Below are 13,975 nucleotides of genomic sequence, written 5' to 3' on the forward strand. Positions count from 1 at the left end.
AACTAAATTTAAATACTTGACTGTAAATAGAGTTGAAAACACTTCTCTCAGATTAAAGGAGTTGAGATCCCAGTGTAATTGAGTCACTACTGCCACATGATCCATTGCAGTGTTTGTCTGAACCATTAAAATGGCTGACTTAAATAAGTCAAGTAACAGTGTATTTTAAACTTTATAATATTCGGCACTTCCTACTGGTCAGAAGTGAAACTACCAGTGACCAAGTACAACCAGATTACTTGAAACTAAATGCTCAAAGGCAGTCGAAATGTTTGTGGATCACATTTTTGGCATCCAAAAACAGAAAGTTACTGGTTTTTTTTTTACAACCCATTCCTTAATAAGCAGTTCCTAGTATTTCTGCTTCTTCTTGGAGCTTTATACATATTCTTAAACATTTTTACTCTCAGTTAATTGACAATTTTTAATGTTGATGTAAGTATCTCATTGATTTTTATTTGATTAATTGTGTGTTTTGGGCAGAAGAATCTCTCTTTGTTATGTTGTTATTATTATCATCAGGTTTGTTTAATTAGTATAATGTTGTAGTTTATGTTAAGGTTTATGTTATTTGGTTATTGTAGTGTTTTAGTTAAGACAGATTTCCTCTCCCAGAGCAATACCCCGGTTGCACCTTTCCATAAGTTCTGGTTCCGAGTGGTGCTAGGCAGACTCTGTTTCAGAACCTGCTCGAACTTGGTTCTGAAACACAGAACCACAGGCCTGTCCCTTTGCAAATAACAAGTTGTAGCGTTTTATTGTTTGAGGATGACTCATTTCATGTTTGATGCACGCTGCCGCCTCCAACGTCTGGACTCTGCTCAATGAAAACGATTTCACAGCAATCATCAAAGAATTATACATGAAGTAAATGATTCAAGTTTACTTTAGGTCATAACAACAATAAAGACTTCATTAACTTAAACCCCAGGTTATCTTTATGACCGTCTACAGGCTGTCGCTTTGGGTTACCTCCGGAAGTACTCAGGGCAAAATGGCCTCACTTCCCACCAACAAGTCAGTATTTCAGAATCAAGGAAGCTGTCTGCTGGGTCACATTTGTAGAGGTTGTTGCAAACATTTTTTTACAACCAAGGTAAATTGGACCACTTTTGACAAAATGCGACCATCAGCAGTTCACATCCCACCATGTGAAGAACAAGGAACAGAGTGTTCAGGGTGCCTCGCGACTCAAACCGAATCAGCCATGGACCCTGCGTCTAGGAGGTAATGTTTGCTAAAAGTCAAGTTGGAGGACTAGGCTTCCATCAATGCATTTCTCTTCGGCTCTACTTTCAAGAAAGCTGTAGAAGCTGCAACACCTTGAATGACCTCGCAACCTGCCTCGTTGATCATAGCCTGCCGCCTCAAAAGCAAGCACCACCACATATCTGAGGCAGTGTGAGCTATTGTGCTAAAAGCGGTTCTAAAATGACCAGCACCAAAACACCAACCGCAATACATCTTTGGCCAACCTTTGGAGATGCCGCACATTCATTGGAGCTCCCAGAAAGAGAACAGATGTCAGCATGCCTTCTGCTTGGTGCAGGTCCATACCACGAGTCATCGGCAACCAATTGAACCAGTAGGAGGAAAGACTTTGTCAAAGCAGAAGGAGTATGCACTGTGGCAGAAAAGCACTCACACAGCTGACAGCTTCAGGTAAACAGTCTTGGGTTGTACAGATTTGGATGATTCTGACTCCCTCAAGCTGCACGGCAAGTAAGGAACCAATTGAAGAGCTGGAGGAAGCTCAACTCTCATGCAAGCCACAGCCGAAGAGAACAACCTGGGGAGGATGTCCATGGGGTACAGGCTCTGTGTAGCTCCCTTCTCCTCCTCTTCATCTATTTGATAAGTTGTCCAGGAGCGTCGATAACTGGAAGTGTTATGAAAAAGTCCCATGAGAGCCCTATTTTATGTATTTTGGACAAACATGAAGTGATCGTAGTGTATTTTACCTGATGAACATTACTGTATTTATTCTGGTATCCATGAACGTCACACTCTCTGTGTTCGTCTTCGTCCAGTAGGTTGCCGGGTTTAGCCTTTGAGGCAGAAGCCAGACTAAAACACGATGAAACAGCTCTTAATGTTTTGCAGGAAAACACCCAATCTGGCCACCAGCCACCACTGGTGCACAGCCGCTTACATCATCAAAACAAAGAGAAGCACAGGGGAAGCTACTCCAGCATGTAGCCTTCAGACTCAACAAAGTTGAGAGGATTGGTGAACAATGAACTACTTCCCATAGAAAATGTACTTTTGCCAACACTGGTTGAATAATTAAACATTAGATTATTGTTAATAAAACAACCTGGATCCATTATCACAGCAGGACCTTGAACAGGAAGCTGCTGCACACGAAAACAAGGCTCTCAAAAGGATGGAAGGACACTAATTTCAATCTCCCGTGCAGGGAGTTATCTGGAGAGTCTATTTGAAAATGAAAACCAGAAAAACTATTGAGTCTTATTTTCCCATTTCCTAACAAGTAGTGCAATACCAAACAATATAAATAATATTTTCAAATTCAACTCTAAAAAGAGTTCTATGCATTGACATCCCAAACCCTAAGAACACCCTGTATAATATGCTTAATTAACACAAAATAAGATAATGAATAGTTGATTAAAATAAATAAATCTAGATCACCTCCCATCACCAAAAGCCCTATATTCAACCCTTGCTGAAGTGTACATTGTGTTGTTACAGGTACGATTTAGATGGACCTTCTGTTAACAAAAGGACCAAAGTCACCGAACAAAAGTGTGACAACAAGCTGAAGCGATTCAATTTGGTGTTTAGGCTTGAAAAAAAAGATAATTGAATTTTTGTCATAATTATTAGTTTAAGAGAAACTAGAAATAACAATGCACATATTTCCCAAAACAGGTTCTTTAAGCAAGAACTTGCTTTCAGGTGTATCCTCAAGGATGTTCTATTGCTCTCTGGAGCAGAGCTCATCTTTACAAGTATAAATGCATCAGACAAAAAAATAAATATCTAAAGAGATTTGAGACAATGTATTTGGATAAAAAGTGCTGGTGGAGAGCACTTTGATGTGACTACATATTATAATACAAATGGATTGTTTGGTTATGAACTGCAACACTTTTAACTCCTTACTGTCTTGTTTTATCCTTTCATAAGAACTTAAAAAGAATGCCTTTTTTTTTTTTAACAAAGATAACATTGTTTTGTTGTTTCTCCTTGTATATTTCACACAGGTACAGTTTTATTTTTCCAGCTTTTGTTCGAACCGCTTTGATTTCTCAAAGGGGGACTTCAAGGTCAGATGGTTATGTTCTGCCTCCAGCTGATTTATGCTTACACACAGGTTGTGATGTTTCCTAAGCTGTACCGTACAAGATAATAGATTGTTAAATTTTAATTAAATTATTGTTACCAAAAGGATCCACCACATTAACCCTGTATCTCCCTAGGCAACACATTCTATAATAAAATATCTATTCTTAAGATCTTTTTCTGTTAGACTATATTGTAAGAACGTAGCTAAACATTCACACGGAACAACACCGTTGTTATTTACTATTAACAGTAAATTAGGATTTATATGTGTCCCTTAATCTAAAATACCCTCAACATAGCGACACGTTAACAAGACGGCTTTAGAGATAGAAAATGTATCTCCTTTCATTATTCATACTTTGCTTTTAATACATAGAATGCAACAATTATCTGGAGATTTTGAGTATGAGAATGTATTGATAACCGTTATTATAAAATTATTTTTGTGTTGTAGATACATCAAGAAAAATAAAAAGCAGCTTTTTTTTCATCCAGCTCAGGAAGATCACTCCAACTGAAGCTGCCTGCTTGTTTAACCCTCTCGAAGAGTAAATTGAGACTTCTGTCCTCAAGAAACCCACTCTCGAACCATCTCAAGAAAACACTACAGAGTGGTTCCACTCCGCTTTCCTTCTTGAGTGTATGTGAACCTGTCGTGAAGTTTTCATTGCCGACCACGATTGGTTATGAATATAATATAAAAACCTGTCCAACAAGTCTAGGCCTAGGGTTATATATAATATATGTTATGTAAGGCAAACAGAATCTTCTAAATTTTTGATGTACAGATGTAGCCAAAATATTCTTCTCTAGTACCTCAATGCTAGGCTTTACACTTACACAAACAAAGGCACAGAATGTTTCCCTAATAAAACCTGGCAAGAAGGTTGCTAGGCTTGCAAACATTTTAAAGCAAGTTGAAGATTCAAATTACAAATGTAAATTCAAATGTCAGGCCAAGACCTTCCTTCTTAACTATTTTTTGTTGTTGTTTAAACTGAGATATTTTTCAATCTTGTATTTACAGGACATTATGGAAGGGTTTACATATTTCTGCCAGTCTTAACAAGCAGGCTTACACCTACACTGGTTGTTAAATCCCTCTAAGAATCGACAATCCCTTTGTCATCTTACTTTGCCTCCAACGCCTTTCAGACCAGGTGTCGTTGCTATGAGCATCAAAACACGCAGATACTGTGGTTATTTTTTGTTGGTTACATTAATCCTCTCCAGGTCATATTAAAAAAAATTAACAAAAATTCATAATTACCACAAAGTAAAAAATGACAAGATTATTAGTTGATGATTAGCTACTTTTCCTCTCTTGTTTTTTATTTATATATGATCATATTTGCTTCATGAATAAGAATCCTCTCTAGGAGCTCATTGAATCTTTTATCCAATGGTCTATTGACAAGAAAAAAATATATAACCAAGAAATTATATATATTTTCAATAAATATACTTAATCATTTGGAATTGAAAAGATTGCTTTAAAACAAAATAGTAAAGGTTAAATTATTCTTCTTTTTAAAAATTGTTTTAACTTTTGGTCAACAACATGGTGACTAACAAAGAATGTTTATTAAAAAACATTCGATTTTGTAGTACAATCTACAAAGAAGATTCCGTCATCTGCAGTATGTGATGAAGTTTCATCATTACTTACTCAAGACATAAAGTACCCAATATATTTTCAACTTTTGATTATTATTATTTTTCACATTAAAAATAAATTGTTTTATTTTAATTTGTTTCAGCTCAAAATCAGCTTTATTTTCTAACATGAGTAATCCTAACAAGAACAAATAAATCAAAACATTTTCCTTTTTAATTATTGTGGTAACTATTTGGTAAAGGAACCTCTAGTTTGTAAACCAGCCAGTCTAAATCTGCCTTTCAATATTTTATACTTTCTATGTGCATTTATATTTTGGAAATAAATCAATCTTGATCCTGGAGATTTCTTTGCCATACACTATAAATTTGTATTCATTATTTTAAAGCTCTCAGGGTCACAGTAAACACATAAGCAGGAGTCTTTGTTTTTGGATGACCGAGTCAACTTGATCCAAAAAAAAACACAAGGTAACGCTTTTTTTTTGTTGGGCCACCGGGTCAACTTGACCCTGAGATAACAGATGCTGATGTGTTAAAACTTGAAATAAAAATAAAAATAAATGTTCATTTATGTCCTTCATAAACATACAAAGGACAAAATCAGAATACAATCAACTTGAATTTTCAGCTGAAATAGCAATTTTAACAAAAATCTATTGTATTTCTGATATTGAAGCAGAGCTGCAGCAACTTTTCAAGTACCCAACAATGATAGCCTGTTCCATTTTGCCATACATTTGCACTATGCCTTTACATCTTCCTTGTTTGATTTTTTATCCAAAGAATGTTCTCCTCTCTTGTTGGCTGAAATGACGTTCAACATCCCTTGAGAATGAAGTGACGTTGTGAATATCCCTGCTTAGTAATTATAATTCCCCTCCTGTGTTTGCTTGAACAATAACAGTATTGTAAGACGGGGGAACATTTGAATCAGCTGTCTTGACAATCCACTGTCTTTCACACTTGCCAATTATAGTTCACTTCCAACAGTTTTAACTCTCAATTCCTGTGCTGAATAGCAACCCCAGCAGCGCCCCTCAACGTCATCAGCTTTGGAATTGCTGACAGCTTGAAAAAGCAGCTGAGTCATTCTCAATGAACATCAGAAAGCTTTTCCTTCTTTCCCTCTATCATCAGAATAACAAGCGTGCAGAGACAGCAAAGACGGGACGAGCTGTCAGGAAGTTCATTCACCTTTTTTCCCTCCACTTTTCACACATCAATTTTATATCTCAGAAGTGATTCTCAGTTTAGCCTCTATGCTGGGTCAATAAAGAAATGAATGGTGATAAACAGTGTGTTAGACTACACTCTTCGGTGTAGTTTCACGAGACAACTATATAAAACAACATTGTTTTTTGCCTCTGCCGTGATACCTGATTCTATTTTCTCTATCCTGGGACCTACAGAACCCTTATGACAAAGAAAGCTGCCCATTGGTTCATTTTGTTTAAATTGAGCAGGTCAAATTAAAGTTTTCCCACATATGATTTTTCTGATTGTGACTGACTGTTTATCAACAATGACCGTGTAGATTTATATTATAAAAGGGGCCTTGGTCAAAGTACAGTACAGTTTAGCCAAAATGGACGAAAAATAACATTAAACTACCATGGCTACCACAACCAAAATGACTGGATATTTAAAGACACATGTGATTAACTCCATTGATACGTACACTTTTTATCAATTATCTTGAGCAGGGCAAAAAGGCCCAAATAACTGTGGCTACATTAAAAATCAGTACTAATGGAAAAAAAGAACACTAAACATTTTCATTAATTTGTTTATTGTTTTGAGCTCAGAACTAAATACTAAATAGAACTAAATACTATCTATATGACACCGATAAATCATAAAAAAGGACTTACCATAGATATGATCATTGGTAACTTGCAAACTTCAAAAGATTCCTTTACAGCTGACGTCTCCTCAACATTGTCTTTAGTGAAACTAAGGTTTCAGAGTACTCACAATATGATAGTATAATTCCTCCCGTGTGCTCTGAACTTGCATCATATTTAAAAAATGAGAATTATCTTTTAGGAAAGAGAACAAGCTCATTGTATAACTCAAGCCAAAAGGACTTCTTGTCAATATTTTATTAAGGAACGTCTTGCATTGGAAGTAAAGTAGTGTTTGAATTTAAAAGAGCCAACTGTGTAGATGATATACGATGATTTCATGCCACATATCAATGCATTATTCCAACATCGTGTCACAGCAAACTTTCCGAGCGCTAAACTTCAGTGAACAAAATTAAAAAAAATTGAGAAACACTTAAATGGAAGCAAGTAATGTTAAAAAAGGTTGGCATTGTCTCTCAAACTGTATGCATTGTGTGATTTATTAAAGGGAAACTAATGCCCAAAGCCCAACCCTCCTGACTTAATCACATGTTTCAAATGTTACGGTCCCTCAGTGCAGTAAATTCCTCATCATGACCATGTTTTGAATTTATAACATTATAAAGTTCTACCCCGTCGGAATTCGCAGATAATGACATGTACGGGCGTGGTTTTGGTTATGGCCATTTTAATCACCAGAAAAGAAAAAAAAGTTTAAGTGTATTAATTATTTGAATAAAAAGAGAATTTGTAGAAATTGTGATCAATTTAAGAGACACTTAAATCAACACATTAGTTGCGTGCACAGTTTGAAACGGTGTTAAATGTTGGAGACATGCCAGTTCCAATCAGATTGTATGTGTTTGATGGTTAATGGCGAGAAAGGACAAAATGCCTTTTCCAACCGTTAAATTGCTCTCAGGTGTGCACGTGGTATTAAGTTGTTTTACTCTTACCGGAAATTGCTGAATAAGCTATAAACACACAACATTTAAAAGACAAACACAATATTTATAGCCTTCTCCTTTTTGCTTTTAGCACAAGCAATCATGTAGCATCTACTGTAATGAAAATGTAATAAATCAGCCCTAAAAAGCTTTATTATCACTTAAGAAAAGTTATTAATATCATAGGTTCTAAAATTGGATCAGTGTAGTAAAAGCCCTTTTTTTTCCTAACTGGTAAGTTGCTGGATACGTCACCACTCGATTAATTGAAGGAAGATTATATGTTTTAGATAAAACTGTTTCTCTATATTGAGAAACAAAGAACCAACACTTATTACTAGGCTGTTAATAGCATGCGTTTGGAAGTACATTTATTGTTTATTGATGTTACATCCATCTGTAAGTATAGACACGATAACACTGTTTTATTTGTGATAGTGAAACATTAGGGATCACAATTGATTGGTTTGTTTATCTGTTTATTTATTTCCTTGTACACCTGTCTAGACACACTGTTCCACAATATTTCTCTTTTCATTAGCAGGAAGCCACTGGTGTGCACTAATGCCTGTGCTCGGCTGATATTCACGTCTGCAGATTGTGTCTTCCAAGCAAGCACATATAATCTTCCCGTTTAGATTAAACTCCTGCAGCTAAGCGATACCTCCTTTGTCTCAGCACCGTGGCCAGACTCTGTGACCTTTTGTTGAACGAGCGCGTGTGACGCTCACACTCTTCTACATAAGCCAGTGATTGATTGTGTTATTACCTTAACTTTTAATGGAGCGGAGAGGTGATTAAGAGAACAAACAAAACGAGTGTTTGTGCTCTATCATTGAGATGGAACACATGTGGACGTCACATAGACACGCAGAGTGTTTGATTATTCACTTTGGTGCTATATTCATAAGAGATCTAACCATTGATGAGGGCCTACACACTATAGATGCAGAGCGACAAGACCAAGTTGTTTCACATTTTTCATGTGGGGTTAATTATTCCAATATGTTTATTTTTGGTCGAATTGCAAAAGTGTTCATGGGTTATCAAAACAAATGCTTGATGAGGTTTTCTCTGCAACATATTTCTCAAGGTCATTAAGCCTCCGAAATCCATAGCACTGTGATTGCTAATGAAACACTGATGAAACACAACAATGGTGTATGTTTGCTCTCTTGTTGCTCATATCATTTCCTTTAGATCAAATAAATTAAATTCTACACATTTTACTCTATTACATTAATTTACCTTTACGTTTCGGTTTCCTTCTCACTTTCCACCTCCCTTCTTCTCTGTCTCCTCCATCTCAATTTTTGCTGATTGCTTTGCACCATTAATATTTCATGTGTAATGTGGCTCTTTTGGGTGTGTACTCTCCGTCCTGTGCATGTGCGCACACACACACACACACATACACACACACACACAATCACACACACACACACACCCACACAGACACACCTACACACCCACACACACACGTCTGTCTGTCTGCGTTCACATATGTGGTCATGGTCTCTGTGTGCCCGTGCCGCTGTATCAAATTCTGCTCCCACAGCTGTTGACTTGTCTGCCTGGGTTGTGATCCGTCTGTCTACCTCTTAACCTTAAACCTCTCCTTTCCTTCTTCCTGTTTCAAGTCGTTTCTTCATCAACGCCCATCTGTTAGGCATTGCACTAATGTTGCAAAGTTTCTTGTTTTTCTCTCTTCCAGGCTGGTTCTTTTTCTATAACGACTCGTTTTCCGGGCATTGCCACCTTTCCGTGGTGGGGGCCCTTGAGTGAACCTAAGAGCAATACCGTCCGGGGCTTAAGCTCCTGGTAGGGTCAACCAAGGAGGTAAGGTCAAGGGGGAGGAGCCAGACAAAGTGTGATCCAACAGGGAGCAGCAGTGGGCCCTGGAGGTAAGGTGTGCAGGCCCTGGCGCCATACAAATAACTGTTCCAGCTTTGGGTAAATAGCATGGGCAGGTGGGGCTTGAAGCCATGGTCCGCAATCCACCTAGGAGAAGGACCAGGACTCTGAGGAGTTGCACCTCACAGTCTTTAATTAGAATAGTAAAGCCAACCATAGAGAACAAATTCATCCTCTCGCTTTGCGCTTGTTGGAGTCTACTGACTCCTTTAAGAAACATCTTAAGACAATTCTATTTGTTCAGGCTTTTCCAGGAACTGTTGTGTTATCAGTTTTATCTTGATCTTTAAAATGTATACTTTATTGAATATTGTTTTGATTGTTTAAGCGCTTTGTGACCCTGTTCTGGGAAAGCGCTAAACAAATAAAAATTACTTACCTTATACTTCCAGCGGTGGGAGTCTGCAGGAACATTGCAACGGACGGTGGTGCTGGTCCTCCTCCTGGAGGACACTATGACGACAGGACATTAAACCCACAAGGGAGGACCCTGTCTGATCGCAGTACCCCACCCAATCACCCATACATTGTCAGAGATGATTAATCATGGGAACCTTCAACGCATGCACAGTGAGAGAAGAGGCTAGGCTGGAGGAACTAGCACACTGTGCCGAGGCAAGAGGAGTGGAGATCCTGGGAATACAGGAGCACAGACGAGTGCACACTGAAGACCAGGCAATTTACCACAGAGTGGAGCGATGCACATTCGTCACTGCATCTGCATGGCGAAATGAGGCCCAGGCTGCAACAGGCGGCAAAAGGCCTATTGTTGGGTTTCCCGTGAACATAAGGCTCTCCGTCAATGTGACCTCCATAGTAGCAGGATCCTCATCTCCGAATTCTCAGGCAACTGTCATGGTCGTGTACTCACCCACCAACGTGGCATCATCTGAGGAGGTGGAACGGTTCAAAGAGGACCTCAAAACAGCGGCCCATGATGTCCCAGCACACAACTTCCTTGCAACCCTGGACAACTTCAATGCAAGGATTGGACCAGAGGACGCTCCCTTCCCCTAACACGATTCCAGCAACTGTAAGGGGGCATACCTCACTGCCCTTCTTATTGAACATCAGCCTTTGGCAGCAACCACCATCTTCCAGAAGAGAACAGGCAAGAGGTGGACCCTCCGAGACCGAGCATCTGGTGCACAACATTAGCTGGACCTCATCCTAGTTACACGAAAGTGGAAGAATTCTATCCTGAACGCTGAGCCTTACAGCACTGTTGGCTTTGATCACCACGACTGAGCCTCAAAGCCCCCAAGCCAAGCGCCAAGATCTGATATGACTGGAAGGCACTCTCGACAGACCCTGGCCTGCAAACCACTTTTAAAGAGGAGGTGATGAGCCGCTTTCAGCGGTTGGATGAAGGAGCAGAGTTTTGTTGTCTCCAACGAAGAGGCAACAACGGAATTTGTGCCACTGTTGGACAAAACTAGAAGCTCCCTGCGTTCCAAGCATCCGGAGGTTGTAGCGGCACATGGCAAGGTGGAAAAAGCACAACATGACTTTGCACGAGAGCCTACTATGGCTAAACGTGGAGGACTGAACGAAGCCCAAAATCTGCACTCCCTTGAAGAGGGAGGGTTGTCACAAAACTACTGTTAAGGCATGAAGGACAAGTGTAAGAACCGTAGATTCTTTAACTTTTGAGATTGTTCGGGACCTCCAGCGGTAGTAATTGGTATCCCAGAAAGCCTTTTTCATCAAGACTGAAATCAATGGAGGTGAAAACCAGGACAGAGCCAATCTACAAATGGAAGTATTTTCTTTTTTAAAAGAGATGAAAACCATGTGGTTTTCGTATTGTTCCATTTAATATGTTATATCTCTCTTTGAAGCCTCTTTTTTACTGACATTCTTTAGCAGGACGAGACAGTGACAGAGATTCAAAATGTAGTTTTCTACAATGGCTAAGTTGTTTTGATCAATAATAAAGAAGATATTGCACAAATAAAATAATAAATATCCATTAATCTTTACTGATGAATGGAAGGTATCTTATGAATAATGACTTTAAGGAGTGAGTCTGGCTGAAAGTAAATACAGCCTGAAGTTTCCACTCTGTTGCAGAATTCCAGTCAACTAGTTCCCCAGATAGACTAGATCAGGTAATATAACGTATAAGATATTTAATCATTTATATTCCGGAGTAAACAAAAGTAGTCCTTGATCAACAACATTAACATTCAGTTGTTCATAAGCTTCTAATGATGGATTTAAAGTGTGGGATAGAAGCGATTTACACTTTTAAGAAAACATTTTTTTAAATGTCATAGATGTTTTTTGAGTCAATAGAAAAGCCCATTGTTAATGAGTCAAGCGTTAATATAATAAGTATTATTTTATTATTGAGTGTGACGCGTTCTCATGCCTGTCATAATGAAGTCTCCCTGTGAGAGTGTGTGTTTGTGTTGCTATTGTTGGAAATAAAAACCCTGCATTTACTCTGCTCTGAAGTAAGCCCAGACATATGATTGGCTGCAGATGAGAGATCAGGCTGGCAATGCAACATTTCCGCAGAAGGCCGTAAAGCAGCGGGCCTGGAGCGTGAGCAGCATCTGCCCCTACACGGATGCCAAGACACACACACACACACACACACACACACACACACACACACACACACACACACACACACACACACACACACACACACACACACACACACACACACACACACACACACACACACACACACACACACACACACACACACACACACACACACACACACACAAACACACGATTAGTATTTGACACACATGTATCGACACACTAGATAACTCCATATCTCTCATCTAGACCCAGACCCGTATTTTATGTGCCAAGATTCCCTCTATTTGGCCCTTTTCCGGCATTCTCTCACTCTACTGACCTCAGTCTCCTCCTCCAACTCTGTCACCGCTTTGTCCCTTCATTTACAATGATCCACCCACATACTTTATTTTCAAAACACTCCATCACAAAGTCAGAAGCAAGCAGATGTATTACTCCAAGTGTTGTGTACATTTCCCCCATCTTACCTTTCAACCATGGACAGTGACACATGGTCATTACAAGCCAACTTCTTGCTCTCTCGCAGTGCCACCACTCTGCCACACTTACGCTGTTGTGGCAAGGAGATTCTGTCATAACTCAAAGGTTGACCTTTCAAAGGCCACCGCACCAGACAGATGAATAGCGCAGAAGCCCTGTGTCTATGCATCATGTCGGCGCGTTTGTGCTTATTTGTTTGTGTGTATTTGAACTTGTTTATGTGTGTGGTCATTTCCTTTACAAGCCTTGTCCTTGTTTACCTGGTCCATGTGTCATAAAGGTTAAAGTCGGTGTTAGGAAACATGTAAAGGCTCATTGAAAATAAAACAGACACACCGTGACGTAAATATCTTTACCTATTTAATTAAAGGGGATTTAGTAGCGAGTGCTGAGTACGGCTTGAAGGTCTTGTTAATGGGTTGTCCCTTGCCTTACACAGACTGTAACTAAGCTTCAACTCCCTGTGACTTTTGATTAAATATTCCAATTCCAATTCCTGGATAAACTATGATATTTTGTCAAACAGCATAATCCACCCTTTTTAATTTTAAAGCATAATGAAATTAGTTTATAGCGTTGTAGGTTGTGCATTTGGTAAAAGTTACACATTTAAGACACATACAGGAAACAAAGTACAACTGTACACAATTGGAACACATTCCCAGCTGGTGGAAGTTGACCATTGAATCAATAGTGACCAATGTAAAACTCAAATATCTGATATTCAAGGCGGTTAAAATCCCTTGGTAGTCTTCTAAAACCACTGGGATCCAGAGATTTCCTGCAGCCTTTAAAGGTTTGCCTTTTGTCTCTCTGAAGTTACTTCTTCTTTAATCTGTAAAATTGGTTGTCATGTAAACAGACCTGGAAACAGAAGACAAGTCAGTAGTTAAACCGTGTCCTACTGGGAATTATATATTTAAAATGTTTCATACAGGTTTAAGGCACCTTTCTTGATGTCATCATAAATAATAAACATAGACGCTACTACATGATCAGATAAGGTTTAAGAATTACCCACATTTTAGGTTATTAAAATGTGTTTGGCATGGAAAAAAACAGTACTTATATTACTGTTTTTATTATTGTACACTTAAAGCAGTTTTCTATGTGCTCAAGTTGTTTTCTTTGGACTGGAATTTGTGTTGAATTACTTCTGGATAACTTGGCTGCTACTTTTGATTGAGGGGGGGATTATCATCGTACAGAAGCATCAGTGCTTTATTGAGAATGTTTAAGTAATTGACATTAAAATAAATGCCGAGAACAATAGTACTGCAAATGTTGCTATGATCG

The 13,975-nt window shown here is 38.6% G+C and overlaps 1 pseudogene; it reads left to right on the forward strand.

Moving 5' to 3' along the window:
• Positions 1-1,483: 1,483 nt before the first annotated feature.
• Positions 1,484-10,888, forward strand: LOC148088803 (protein CFDP2-like; annotated as a pseudogene).
• The last annotated feature ends 3,087 nt before the right edge of the window (positions 10,889-13,975 follow it).

The sequence above is a fragment of the Callionymus lyra genome, chromosome 1 (assembly GCF_982586985.1).
Source record: "Callionymus lyra chromosome 1, fCalLyr1.hap1.1, whole genome shotgun sequence".
NCBI lineage: Eukaryota > Metazoa > Chordata > Actinopteri > Syngnathiformes > Callionymidae > Callionymus > Callionymus lyra.